The sequence below is a fragment of the Eupeodes corollae genome, chromosome 1, assembly GCF_945859685.1.
Source record: "Eupeodes corollae chromosome 1, idEupCoro1.1, whole genome shotgun sequence".
Lineage (NCBI taxonomy): Eukaryota > Metazoa > Arthropoda > Insecta > Diptera > Syrphidae > Eupeodes > Eupeodes corollae.
The window spans coordinates 189,777,164-189,791,843 of NC_079147.1; the positions used below are offsets into that span (position 1 = coordinate 189,777,164).

The window sequence follows — 14,680 nt, forward strand, 5'->3', positions numbered from 1 at the left end:
CAATTGTTTTTTTAAACAATGAAAGAACAAAAAGTACTTTAATACTAAAAGTAAGCCTAAAGTTGCTACACTTAATTAGTTTTCTTGTCCTTGTCGTTATGATTACTTTGTGATTGATTTTACTCTTCTTTCTACTGGACCAGTTTGTTGAATCTGCACAATTCTTTCTTTGTTCTCCACTGCTTTATTTGGTGGTGGTAGACTGTTAGAACCACGTCTGTGGAAACAGTTGAGATGACGTCTTTGGCATCGTACTCTTGTGGACTACAAAAAAGAACATCTCGAAAATCGACGCAGCTAAAAACGTATTCTTTAGAATGGCAACATGTGCCCTTAGATCGTCAAACGTTGAAGCACTAAGGGTCAAAGGATGTTTTGTATTCTTTAAACATCTTGTTTGAAACTGTCGAAAAAGCTATTTCTTGAAACACAAATAGGAAAAGTAACTCAGTATCTGCTTTAACTAACATTCTCACTTTATCTGTTTTCCCCCGAATCGCTCTAGAACAGTATGTGATAACAGTGTCTCACAATGCTCCACCATGGAAATGAAACTATCTCCAAATATACATCATTTTGGCTAACCACAAAAAAGCAAACACGTCCCACGCTATATACAAAATGCTACATGAAGAACTTATCGCAAACGAACCAACGATTTGCAAAAAGAAAATTATTGGTGCTCCCATGCTGTTGTAGAGTTCCAACACAATGTCCAATTCTCCACTCTTCACCAGGCTTAACTTTCAGAATATGCAAGGAGTTACATAGTCGAGCTAGCTCCAATTTACAAAGCGATCTATGCAGCTCAACTAAATTCTGAAGTTTCTGTTAATAACAAACCATCCATCCATCCAAGTCTCCAAACCTTAAGAAACTGCTTGTACTACAACTCGAACATCACTTTAGCTTGGATACCCGGACACTACGGAATAGAAGGTAACGATGCCGCTGACCCTCAGATAGTTGAGTATCCTAAACTAGACCACCTTTTCAAAACAACTTGCACACTTTTTCAAAAGCTAGAGCTTTCCACCAGTCCTTTATAGCAGAGAAGAATGTATAAAAGTATTAAGAGTTAGAATAGGAAAAAAACTGTTTACAAGCAACACTCGTGAGGGTCCAGAGGAATGCTCAAATTGTGAAACACCTCTTACAATCTGGCATATTTTTGTAGAGTGTCCTGCTTCTCGACAAACAGATACTAAAACAGACGACAGTTGCTATAACTGCTGAATAATGTAAAACTTTAAAAAATGTAAATAATTTTCTCCTTAAGCCATAATAAATTTAAAGCGGCATCGCATGATATGGTAACCCTGATGCCTTAAATAAGTACTTTATAAATTTAGTTTGTAAGTTACTCCAATAAATAAATAAATAAATAATTTCAAATAAAATGAAAATATCGGAAAAAATATTTCTCTTCTTAAGAATTGAAATATTGCGAACATAAAATGCCCTCCTTACAGAGCTAAATTAAAAACTAAAACTTTACGTATATATTCAATCAAAAGTGAGCATCACCGCTTAACAAAATTATTTTATGAAAACTACGAACAGATGAACATGATTTAAAATGGAGCATGGCTGCTGAATGAAACGTCAGTAATACTTTCCAAATATACTGTAAAAAGAAGACCTTCAGAAGAGAGGAATCGGTATCCTAAATATCGCATACAAAATTTTCTCTTTCGTAATATGATCTGGGCCTCTAAAGTGTATCGTCAATCAAATGATAGGTCTTAATCCGTGCATCTTTAGACCAGGAAAGACCACAGTCGATCAAATATTCATATTACGACACATCCTGAAAAAACTATTAGAACATCAAATCAATACCAACCATATTTTCATCGATCTTATGACATATGAAAGAATCTACAGGGATGAACTGTATAGAACCTTGTCTAGTTTTGGCATCCCTGCAAAATTTGTTCGTTTGTGTAGGATGATCATGAAGAATTTGCGATGCTTTATAAAGATAGGAAACAACTTAAAATTACCTTTTGGGGCTAAAAATGCTATAAGACAAGGTAATGCACTGTCATATTATTTCATTAACATCGTTCTTGAAATAATAGTGCAGAGCTTCCAAGCAGGGCCAGATTGAGAGGTCCAGAGACTTCGGGGCAATAAAGCAGCGGAGGTCCCCACGCCCGAAATTATTTTCAAAATAAAGTTTTTTCACTCGAGTTTTTCAGTTAATAATTTATTGTGAAACCAAGAAGATTCCTTAACCTTCCGAAGGCAAGGCTTTTTTGCCTTAGTGAATTACATCTGCTGTTGTTCCTCGTCTCATCAACTTTTATAAAAAAAACAGTAATGAAACTGAAAATCAATTATTATAATTTATTAAAGATCGAGTATTTACATTAAAAGAAACAGAGAAAGGCATTCTTTTGAGGTTTTATAAAACGTAGTGGGGTGATGGGTGACCCCACTTGGCATCGGAAGGTAAAGTATTGAAAAAACACATATAAATATAAATGGGTAAAAGAATTATCTGAAATCAAATGTTAGGGTTAATGAACGGAACCTTTCGAGCATTTTTCGCCGAAAAATCGTTGATGATTTCGTTGAAATCCAGTTCAGGAGTAAGTTTTGCTTTTAATGCTCTGGAGAGAAAGCTTCGGTAGACGGCTTTGTCCCATCGTGGTTCAAACTCTATTTTTTATAATTTAAATTTTTGAAAAATGAGCGCTTTCCAGTGCAAATAGTTAACATCAAAACTAAATACATTCTCAATGCAATTTCGAGGTTTGGGAATGTAGCTCTGAACTTTTGTTTTCCAAAATTTGGTAGTAAAATAGTTCCGGCGATTGATCTTCCATAGTCCTTTTAATTTTTGTATGAGTCAATCAAAGTCACAAATTGAACCAACTCACTATCAAGACTAGGCTCTAAATCATCCGGATTTACTTTCACCAATGCCTCTATTGCAGCGTGCAAATTTTCAGCATCCCTCTCATAGAAGATATGCTGGTTAGAGCTTCTTCGATTTCCAAATAGATGTTGCCTAAGGCTTTCGTAGTTTCCGCTCGACAAGGCCAACGAGAGTCGCTGAGCCTTTTCAAGACTAAAAACTTCTTCTCCGATAATTTCTCAATCAGAACTTAGTGTCGCTCTTTACTCGCTTTGAAAATCGTTAACGGCTGCCTTTCCCAGCAAAGGAAAATACATAATATAAAAATACAAAAATTTCCGCAGTGTCTATTGTGGGGGCCCCCGTTCTCAATCTGGCCCTGCTTCCAATTCAACACTAGAAGCACTATGCTTTAAAAGTCTGTCCAATTACTAGCTTATGCTGGTGACACTGACATTATCGGAAGAACTCAGCTTGATGTCAATAAGGCTCTTGTGAGTATTGAGACGGAGGCTGAAAAATAGAATTATCGGTTAATTTGAGTAAAACGAAGTTCATCTGTCATAAAGAAAGTACCCACAACACCTGCGTCTCATTCACAAAGTCACCATCGGAAGATGTTACTTTGAGATAGTTATTGGGTGAGGCTCTAGTTCACATACCACCTTAAGTTAGTAAAAAAGTTAGGTAACAAAATGGCTGATATTTAAAATAGAACTTCGAAGGACATATCAAAAGGAATTAAATGCTATGAACCAATTTCTTTGGTTCATAAAATCTCACGTGTAGGTGATTCGAACTTGTCATCGACATCGTGTTAATTGTCTCTGTAAGATTTCTCTTGAAGATTCTGAATTAGCAATTCTATGTTAATAAGCTACAATCAGCAATCTCCTCACAGCCCTTCCAAAGCATTACCTGAATATTCCTTTTTTTTATCAAAAACCCTGCAAATCCCTTATACAAACCATTAAAAACAACTTATTTCATAACTGAACAATGAATGTTAAGTCTGTTTCTTAATTACACGTGTATTCAAATCGTGACATTAAAAATTCTTATTAAAATCCCAAAGTTTTAAATAATATTTACATTACAAAATCTTTCAATTTAATTTCAAAGATAATCACTATTTGTAAAAGTGTTGAAATTACACGATCAATTTATGTAAAAGAAAAAAGTACAACTAACATTTAAATCAGTTCAGAAAGACAGTCGTGCTCGTGTTAACTTGACAGACTAAGTATGAGTAACTCCTTTATAAACAAAGATGACTTAAGAGACATCAACAAAATGCTGATTGCATGTCACACGAATTCTGTTTGATCCCATTCAAATTCCTTACCCCGTCAAAACAAAAATAAAGGAAATACTCGTACATCTCCAATCCCTTTTTTGACTTACTTAGTTTAGAAATAGCACTGCGCAGTTCATCTGATTGAACTGAGAAAATATGATTTTCGCGATAAATTGAACTACAATAATTCCGACTGAACAAATCCGTCTTCAAGTCATCTCATACAGTCACGATTTTTTATCCTCGTGTCTAAGCAAAAAGAAAACAGACTTTAAAAAAATGTAGTTTGTAACGTCTATAATAAGCGACTTTTTATTTCAAGTCATATATGAAGACTCCATCACAACACTGCACACGCCAACGCTGTTAAGCATCATCACGTATCGAACCTATCTCGAGTCTCGACACCAACAAACACCTGTTGTAACGCATTTCACTTAAGAGCTGAGTTGCTGTTGGAGACTCTCGCAAGACCATCACACTCACGCATCACACCTGTCAATTTAATTTATATTGAAGAGCCATTGATTGAAGGCATTTGTGCTGAAGATTACGGTCGGACGGGACTAGACCGGACAGAAAAGCAACGCACTTATATGTGCCCAAATTTGGAAAGAAGAAAAAGAATGTAGCTCTCGTGGAAAAATGACTGATGATGTTTAAATAAACCATCAAGGCATCATCATCAAGTTAGGTTTAAACTTCTTTTGTAATTCTTTTAGACTTATAAGTTGATTTATGGTCGTTTAGCACTCATGGATTGTATGGGCTTTATTTTTTGTTCCACATAAGACTAACTTGAAGTTTTAAAGTTATTTGCATTGAAAATAAGAGGAACTGGTGTGATATTTTCTTACAGACTTACTATGACAAGATATCGACTCAAAGGCAAAAACAGCTAAGAAAAATTTAAATTGGCCATGAACAAAAGACTTATAATCAATTTTTTCCGATTACATTTGTCTTTTTGAAATTTAAGAGAAAATTGAGATTTTTTCTTTTTTTAATACGTTTTCAACATTTGTATACATTTTTCTAAGCCTTTAACTTTTACAAAATTCCAAAAACCTAAAACCCGTAAAATCCAAAATCTCGAAAATGATAAATAGCGAATATCCATAATCCTAAAGAGCCCAAGATTCCAAAATGCTGAGAACCCAAAATCTCGAAAATTTAATCCTGAAAAATTATATGAACTTGAAAATTAGGTCAAACATTTATTTTTGGGATTGTGGAACTTCTGAATTTGAACTTTTAGGGATCTTAGATCTTCAGAAGGCTGGATTTTATTTTCACCCAAGTAACAATTCTAGTTCGTTTTTAGCTCTAGTAGCACTTATAAAGCTTAATCATTTAGCTTTATTAACTACATTTAGCTCTTTAGCATCAATAAAACTGTATAAAAACTTATTAAGAGCTAATTTTTCGACTTTGAGAGCTAAAATGGGCTCCATTTCATTTCTTGTATAGAGGTTGTAGTTGCCTGTAGCATTAATGAAAGTTTTTTTGTCACTTTCGAGCTAATTTAAAGCTTCTTTTTCAGCACGATTATGATTCTAAATATGATGCCACAGTACTCATTATGTTCGACAATAGCAACAAAATGACATTTACATTTTGATTAAGAGCACTTATAGCTCTATTAAAAATAACAATACAATAGTTTTAAAGCTTTTCGCTTTGAAGTAGAAATATAAAAACGATTGGATAAGTGTGAGTAAAAAATAAATATAAAGAAATAAAAACAATGAGAATTGTTTGCTTGGGTTGAACCTAAAAAATATTTCTCAAACATAAATATTTTCAGAGTAAAACTTCTAACTCTAATAACAAATATTTATACGATAATGATCCTAAAACTCAAAATTATAATGATTAAAGCGTGCGAAGGTGTGATTTTTTGTGCCACTTTATTTTCATCACAAACATAGCTGTTGTACCTCGAAAATGTACCACGCGCCTTTAAAATATTAATTTTTTATTAATTATTTGAAATGAAAAATTAAAAATTGTATCAGAGAAATTTCATAACTTCTACCAAAAAAGCCATTTTGATACGACAAAAACAATAACTCTTTTAGAGCTTCTATACATCTTAACGTCTACAAAACTGTTGTTTTAGATTTGTTGTAGAGCATTTTTTATAATTAAGGACATAGGGTGCCTCAATTCAATAAAAACAAACAAAAAATGCCGACGGTTTTTTCACGCAAACAATAACTACAAACAAATATTCCCTGTTTGATGCGAAGTTTTCTTTCTATTAGACATTTTGTTCTTTTTTTGTTTAGAATTCCTCTCAATGTGTAACTAGAAGACTACCCACACCAATCGCAAAACATTTTTCTAAACCCATTACATAAGTCGTGTTCGAAATGTGTTTAAATTGTTTACCATTGGTTAAATTTTGACGTTTGTTTAAAATTTTCCAGACATGTTTGGAAAGAATTTACCCCAAATATCTTCATAATTTTTCTCAAGTAAATTTATTTTTGAAATCAAATTATAATTAGGCGTTTTTCTTTTTAACATCTGAACAAAGAATGAACTGTCAAACTAAAAGTTGAGTTTCTCTTCGTGTTCAGTGTCCAGAGCTTCAAAGTTGTGTTACTTTTTTCACTCAGAGGACGTTTACTGAGTGTTCAGAGCATGATTTACTCGTGCGAATAAAAAAAAACTGACCGTTGTGAGTAAAATGATGAACACAGCAAATATCAAGCGTGTGAGAGAAAGGCTGATAAAAAAACTCTCGAAATAAATAATATGGCGGAACAATTTGGTTGTTCAGATAAGAAAAGTATATTTTGTGATGAATAAATGATTTAGGTTTAAGACCACATGAAACGCATTTAGGCATTGATATTTAAAGTAGATTGAAGCCATAACTATAAATAATCAACTTAAAAAAATTAAAAAGCAAAAAAATTTTGTGTGTTTGTTTTTCATGTTTTATTTTTTTTAAATCCTTCACCCTTCAAGTGGTCACCAATCGAAATTAAAGGCCTCATTATTTTTATGTGGATTATAAAATAAATTTGTATTGATTAGCGGATTTCTATTCTATTCTGTTTATTAATTCCATTCTGGATATTCTAGATGAATTATTTATTTTGCCAGTCTATTGCATTTTATATCCGGAATATGCATAAATAAATAAAAACACTCATTATGTTTGGCCCTTCAACACAAAAATAAATCCGAGACATAAAAAACGTTTCACCCTGTGCAACATTGTGTTTGCATTTCGTCATCTCGTTCTTTGTTTTTTGCACACACATATAAAACTCTTCTGAAGCAATAGGTTCTAAAACGGTAATTCTTGACACAATCTGTTTTTATTGTGTTTTTATTCCGTCGCGTCGTGCTCGTGGTTCTTCTCGGTCGACGTAGTTTTTCTTGTTCGTCGTGGTTTTTAAATTCAGTATGTCTTTTAAAATAATACAAGAACTGAATTATAGAAACCAAACAGTGCTCACAATTATACCCAGCTCATTCGAGCAAAATGAGGTATTTTGGTTTCCTCCATCTAATTGGAGCACAAAAAAACTTAATAATATTATTAAAAATCCTTATGCAAAACTTGACAAATCCACTTATTATATCTTTTGATCAATAAGCTGTTTTGAAGTATTTATTAAAAAACAAAAAAGCTAATGAGTGGCTCTAAAGAGCATTTGTCTTTCTAAAATAATGCTTTTTTAAAGCATATGAATTCGAAATTAAGTAAGGCTCGTTAAAGGTTGTGTTTTAAATTATATTAGAGCATATTAATAGAGCAACAAGCATTATAAGGCTATAGAGCTTGAAGTTGTTATGAAACTTACATATAGAGCATATTTTGTATAAGAAAATGTCAGAAGCTGCAACTGCATACAAAAAAAAGCAGTAGTCTCAGAGTTCACTCCTTGGAAGCTTAAATCGAACTACTATAACAACTGAGGCTCCGAAAATGTTACTTGGGCAGAATTTTGGATACTCGAGATTTTGAATTTATAAGATTGTGAATTTTCATAATGTGGGGTTTTTTTAGTTCGAGATTATGTTCGCAACCCAAAGTTTTTTGCATTTGTTAAATTGTCCCTACTTCCCAGGTTAATGCAAACGCTGATTAATTATCAGCTCACCAAATATCTTGAAATCAAAAACTTCTTAATGACCGATAATACGGCTTTCGCAGAAATAGGTCCACTGTTGATCTCATGGTTCATCCCACCGAACAGTAGTGCAAATCTTTACATCGTTTTGGAGAAAGTAAGATTATTGCACTTTATATTTCAAAAGAATTTGATAAGGTTTGATATCAGTCTCTCTTATCGAAAATGAGTGCTTTAGGTTCTCATGAATCCATGCTTCATTGGATTAGTAATTACCTTTCAAAACGTTCAATACAAGTAGTATTGGATGGATTCAAATCTGAAAACCTTATAACAAATGCTGGTGTGCCCCAGGGCTCTGTTCTATTTCCAACACTACTTCTTATTTTTATTAATGATCTCCTGTTTGCAACTTCTAGTCCAATACATTGTTTCGCTGGTGAAAGTACTCAAAGTATTTCATATTCGGTTTTAGAATCACATCCCTCTTTTTCGGATGTGTAACTGCAACAACAAAATATAATAAGCTCATTAAATTGCGACCTAAACAGCATTGTACAATGGGGAATAAAAAACCGTGTGGAATTTAATGCTTCGAATACTCAATGTTGTCTTGTCTTGTATAGTTAAAGCGAGATATAGCCTTTCCATTATCCAACTGGCTGTTATCTACAAGACTTGTATGTATACGTCCAAAACTCGAGTTTAAGTCCCATATCTGGGTTGGTGCTCCAGCAACTTGGTGATTATATCTTCATAGCAAAAATCCTCGTTTCAAACCCTCCCAGTGGGTGCCGGGCGGTAATGATCACCACAGTTGTCTTGCACGTTGTCAAGATGGAGATCATTTAAGGTCAGGTTGAATTGCTGAAGTTTTCTACTCCTTAATAGAAGCAAGCATTAGCAATTCAATTTGACCATAGATACGGGGTCCCTAATTTCAGTGGTGGTGTGAGCGTCTTACATAATCCGTGCCGAAGAATGAAAGGCTGGGGGGAAACCAGTCCCTAACGAGCTCATTCGGATGCCTTGGCAGGGTCCGTCTTATCTTCTGCCTTACCCCGGTATATCGGCTCTGCCGGGGCTGACCTCTTTTTTGGGACCAACACGAACTAGACATGACGAACGTAGAACCATCCACAGACTTGGAGAATGAACTTTTGGCCTCCAGCCAGGAGAATTTGAAGGGGAGCTCATTTAGCGCTGGTAGTTCCAGCACTTGTGAGCAACCCACAACCACAAGAAGTATAGGCAGTGCTATTCATAGCACTCCTATACTTCCTAAACCGTATACAAAACCGAAACCCTCGAGTAGCAGTGCAACTCGAGGAACCAAAAAACCATAAGAAGGCAACTGCATTATAACTAGGAATTAGATATGGCCCACCTATAATAAAACCAATACAAACAATCTTCTATGCAGGCCAAGGCAAGACATAGCCAGGATTGTTGCGGTTTGTACCGGACATTGGCCTATAGGAGTTCATGCATAGAAGTTGGGTATCTCTTACAACACCTTTTGCCGTAGTTGTTGTGACAAAAGAGAAAGTGAAACGATAATCCTTTTCCTCTGCAAATGTCCTGCTTTGGCAAACACTTGAATAATATACTTTGGAAAAGCATTCTTTCACGAACTTGATGAGCTAACTGAGACAAAGATTAGAGACGTAAACTTTTTTCTCAATGCGACACAATGGCTCTAACATAATCGCTACGAAGCTTCTCTATAAATTTATCCCTTTCAATCGAAGGTCAAACGAGCTTTTGGTATCAAAACGGTGCACTACAGCGCTAATTGGATCTCAGGCTAGGTTGCCTTGAGATCGCCATTTCTACCTACCTGCCATATCATCATAGAATCATTTACGTCGCTTGAACATCTTCGAAAAGTTTCTGGCCTCAAGATCTTTTACCGTTATTTTAACGGTTTATGCTCTAGAGAAACAGCCAGCTGCATTCAAATTTTCAACCGTAATACTCGCTCTTCTAGGAATGCTCATCAGTATACCCTCGATTCCAACTTCGAACGTACTGTCAAGTACAGAGATTCCTTCTTTTACAGTACTACGCGAATGTGGAAGGCCTAACCACAATCTGTCTTTCCCAGTCATGGCAATATTCAGGAATTCAAAACCAATGTGTACCGACACCTCCTTTTCTGGTGCTCACACTGTGTGTTTACATAATAAGGGTAGTAATATCCCCTTAAGTATGCGCTTTAAAAAAAACACGAAAAAGTTAACCTGAATAGTGTGACAGTTTCTTTCATCAAGACAATGATTAGGTATTCGAAAAATAAGATAGTTTCTCGATGGCTATACAGCTTCGATTCCAGTAGCACTAGATTATGGTTAGCTGCAGTAAATTTAAAAACTAACTCAAAACAACCCCCACCTTTTTCAATTTACAACGTATGTTAACTACGGCGAGTGAGAGTTGGATTGGTTTCACTTATAGTCAAGTATTTCCACATGCGCTCTAAGTACCTCTGCCTTACGTATTTATATAGACAGATAGTTATTTGTTTATTTTTACATAATTTCTTTGAATTCGTCCAGAAATAGAACAAGTTTAAGTTCCTATGCGAAATTTTTTTTATAAAATTATGTTGATGTATGATTGTTGGGTAGATATGTACTTTTAATCCTAAGTTCTGAAGTGTGTATACAGTGTTTATTTATAATACAGATTACAAACAACAAATAGTTTCTATCGATAATATTATGACGTATCAACAAGTTTCTATTGGAATTGATAATAATTTGCCACCATTTTATTCATCACCCCGATAGCCGTGATCGTCTAGTGGTTAGGACCCCACGTTGTGGCCGTGGTAACCCAGGTTCGAATCCTGGTCACGGCAATGTCTCAAACACATTGTCACGGAGGGGTTTTCCTTTTTATTTTTTTTTTATTTATTGTAAATTGTAAAGTTAAGAACTTAAAAATATTATTATTATTAGAATATTAATTAATATGAAAAAAAGGTTAGCTTTTTTCATGAAATAAGAAAACGATAGAGGTGCACTCAAAAAATTCTAATATCAAGAGATGTACACTTCGAAATAAACCAACTTAAACTGCCCGAAAAAATGACAATAAATGATTTTATTAAATTTATTACATAATATTGGTTAAGAATGTCTTGTTGTACAATATTTTGTATGAAATGAAGTAATTTTGAAGGCAGTTGCAATTATTTATTCCTGAGATATTAAAGCAGAAAATCAGTTTTTACCAAATTTTTAGTAAATATTAATTTGTTTAGGTTTTTATTTTTTGAAAGAAGTTGTTAATTCGTATTGTAAACATTTTACCAGATGTTTAAAACGTTATCATAATTTAAATAAAACTATTTTGAAATAAATATCAATTCTTGTTTGATAAATATTCGAGGTACACAATATTTTTGACCTATTAAACAAACGGTATTTAATTTTTTTATCAAAATTATACTAAATTATTATTGCGTCACATTACATAATTTAAAATTCAAATGTCTGCACATTGTGAGTAGGACATATTGAGCCTGATAGAGCATTCCACATTCGTGAAGTGCGCCTAAAGAAAGAATCTCTGTTAAATTGGGCTCTATGGTAAACTGATGGGCATTTCTAGCAGTACGGTTATTACGGTTGAATTGTATAAAGGGAGGAATGCAACTGGCTATTTCAATAAGGCATTGTTTATAAAAATAAAGTTAAGACAATTACAGACATGAGAGCTTGCAGCGGTGTTCAAGATAAGCAAATGCCTCGGTAAGAAAACGATCTCCAATCATTTTTAGAGCTTTTTTTTTTCATTTCTATCCAGAAGACTCAAGTACGTTATTGGAGCACCAGCTCAAATATGCGAGCAATACTCTAGTTTGGACAAATAAATGCTTTGTAAATTATAGCTAGATCAGAAGGGGTAAGAATTAGCAGCATTTTTGGCGATGTCAAATATGTGATCACTCCAGAAGTGGTTTGTGATGCACATACCTAAAGCTGATAGTTTTTCAATCTCTTCGACATATGAGAGTTGCATTAGGGGAGGGTTACGCTTTTGTGACAGTAGACAGCAGTGAGTCTTAGAAAGCTTAAATTATAAACGCTTTTTGAATCCCTATTAGAAAATGCTGTCAAGATCAGAACTAAATGAGCTTATCATAGACTGCAGTTGGTAGTCAAAAAACGAAGAACAATGATGAGAATGAAAAACGAATATGAGAAGCTGAGGGTACTGTCACCAGCGAAACAATTATGTGGGTTAGCAGTTTCAGACAAAAGATCAATTATGTATAAAAATATGGAAAAGTGTCGGAGACAAAACGGAGGCCTGGGGCACATGAGCGTTTATTTTGTGGATATCAGATTTGAACTTGTTTCATACTACTTGAATTGAGATGCATTAGCACAAGAGAGCTTGATGCCAAACTTTATCAAATGCCCTTTATATATCAAGTGCAATAATCTTACTCTCTCCAAAACCAAAACTTTCTCATAAACCATTAGATCACCAGTAGACCTATTGCAACGAAAGCCATTCTGCCGGTCATTAAGAAGCTTCCGTTCTTCAAGATGAAAATTTATCAGCGTTTCCATGACCTTGAAAAAAGACGATAGTTGGAAAGAGAGGAGAATTCGCCTTTTTTTTAGGGACAGACTGGACAAATGCAGCTTTCCATCCACTAATAATGAGGCCAGTAAAATAGGACAGATGGAAAAGCTTACGCAGTTGTTTTGCCAGCTCTGAAGAACACCTCTTCAGAACAATAGCGGTGACACTATCAGGGCCACCGGATTCGTGAATTTCAAAATCTTTTAGTATTTAGCAACTGTACAAGTGCGGAAGAAGATTCGTCAAATGGAATAGTTTACGCTTTCAAGTACAAGAGGAGTCATGTCACTCATTGGCAGCATCGAATTAATTTCAAACTGTGCTGCAAGGAAAATGGCTTTATCAATTGAGCTTTTAGAATAAAGGTTGTAACCATATCTGCGCTGGAAACCACGTCACTATCGAGGAAGCATAGTGCACAGTCAAATTTCCTGAAGAAGTCGTTGAGACCGTTCGAGCTGGCTTTCTCATATTGCCATACGGTTCCGTAGGGTTCTTCTCTTTAATTGGGTTTTTTTTGGCATGAAAAATTAGCAGATATGACACAATGGTCTGAAATGCCTAGAGGTGACTAACCGCATTTATAGTCCAGTCAATGAACGAAAAAAATTGCCTTCACCTCAAAAAATTTAATTTAATTTTTAATTTTCTTTAACAAAATCTTTTGATATGACACATAGTTTTCGAGATAAACTTGAAAAACTGAAACAAATCCGTGTTTCTCTTGACTGCCGCTAGAGCTCACGTCGGATTCTTGGGGACTTTTTTTTTTTGGTCATCACCAGACATCCCTTAGATGCCAAGTTTCAAAACTGTTGGATGGACCAATATCTTGTCCATATTACTATTATTTTCAGTGTACTTATGATTCCTTCTAAGCGAAGTGCAAACTTTTATTCTTCAAAAAAAAAATGTAAACGTTTTTAAAATATGTACTGTTTTCTGTAAAAAGAGTTGTTTAAAAAATTTTGAAGAATGAATTGTTAGACATAACTACGTTGTAAATATTAAAAGAAAATTGTCAATATCTGCCATAGTTAAAAAAAAAATCGGCCATTTAACTTAAATTGTTTACAGAACTGTCCCATAAAACAGGAAACTTATTGGTACGCTATTCACATGAAAACATTTAAATCCACTTTTCTTATGATAATCAGTAAGCCATTTTAATAAAAATTGGCCATATGTATAAAAAAATTCAATTTCAAAACAGTTTTTACATTGGACTTTTATTTTTTATGAAAAAACGATTTGTTGGGTTTTTATAAAAAAAATTACTGAATATCGAAAGCAATATTTTCTGTAAAATAAAAAAGTTTGAAGACAATATTTTTCATTTTTGAAAGGCAATTTGAGTCTTAGTACTTATTATTTTTAGGTTTTTATTTCTTTATAAAAAAACTGTCAATTCGATTTTTCTCAAAATCTTACCGAATGTTGAAAACAATATTCCTTACAAGATAAAATTAGTTTGAAGCCGCAATCTCAAGTTTTGAAAAGATGAGTAGAAATTCAATTTTTACCAATTTTGAGTAATATTTTTTTAAGTTTTTATTTCTTATAAAAAAACAGTAAATTAGATTTTTTTCAAAATCTTATCACATGTCAAAAACATTATTCTTCGTTGCATAAAATTGTTTTGGAGATGAAATCATGTTTTAGACATTAAATTTTCAAGGTGAAATTTTTTTTCAGTTTTTTTGATTTATAAAAAAAACCGTTAAATGGATTTTTTTTTTAAATATACTTCTTTGATATCACGTTACAATATATTATATAAAATTTAATTCAAGTCTGTAGCGTTTTTGGTTCGTAAGATAT

At 33.7% G+C, this 14,680-nt stretch overlaps 1 non-coding gene across 1 annotated transcript; it reads left to right on the forward strand.

The window, feature by feature from the left end:
- Positions 1 to 11,048: 11,048 nt before the first annotated feature.
- Trnah-gug (transfer RNA histidin (anticodon GUG)) lies at positions 11,049 to 11,120 on the forward strand. The gene has a single exon. It is a non-coding gene; the product is annotated as a tRNA-His (tRNA).
- The last annotated feature ends 3,560 nt before the right edge of the window (positions 11,121 to 14,680 follow it).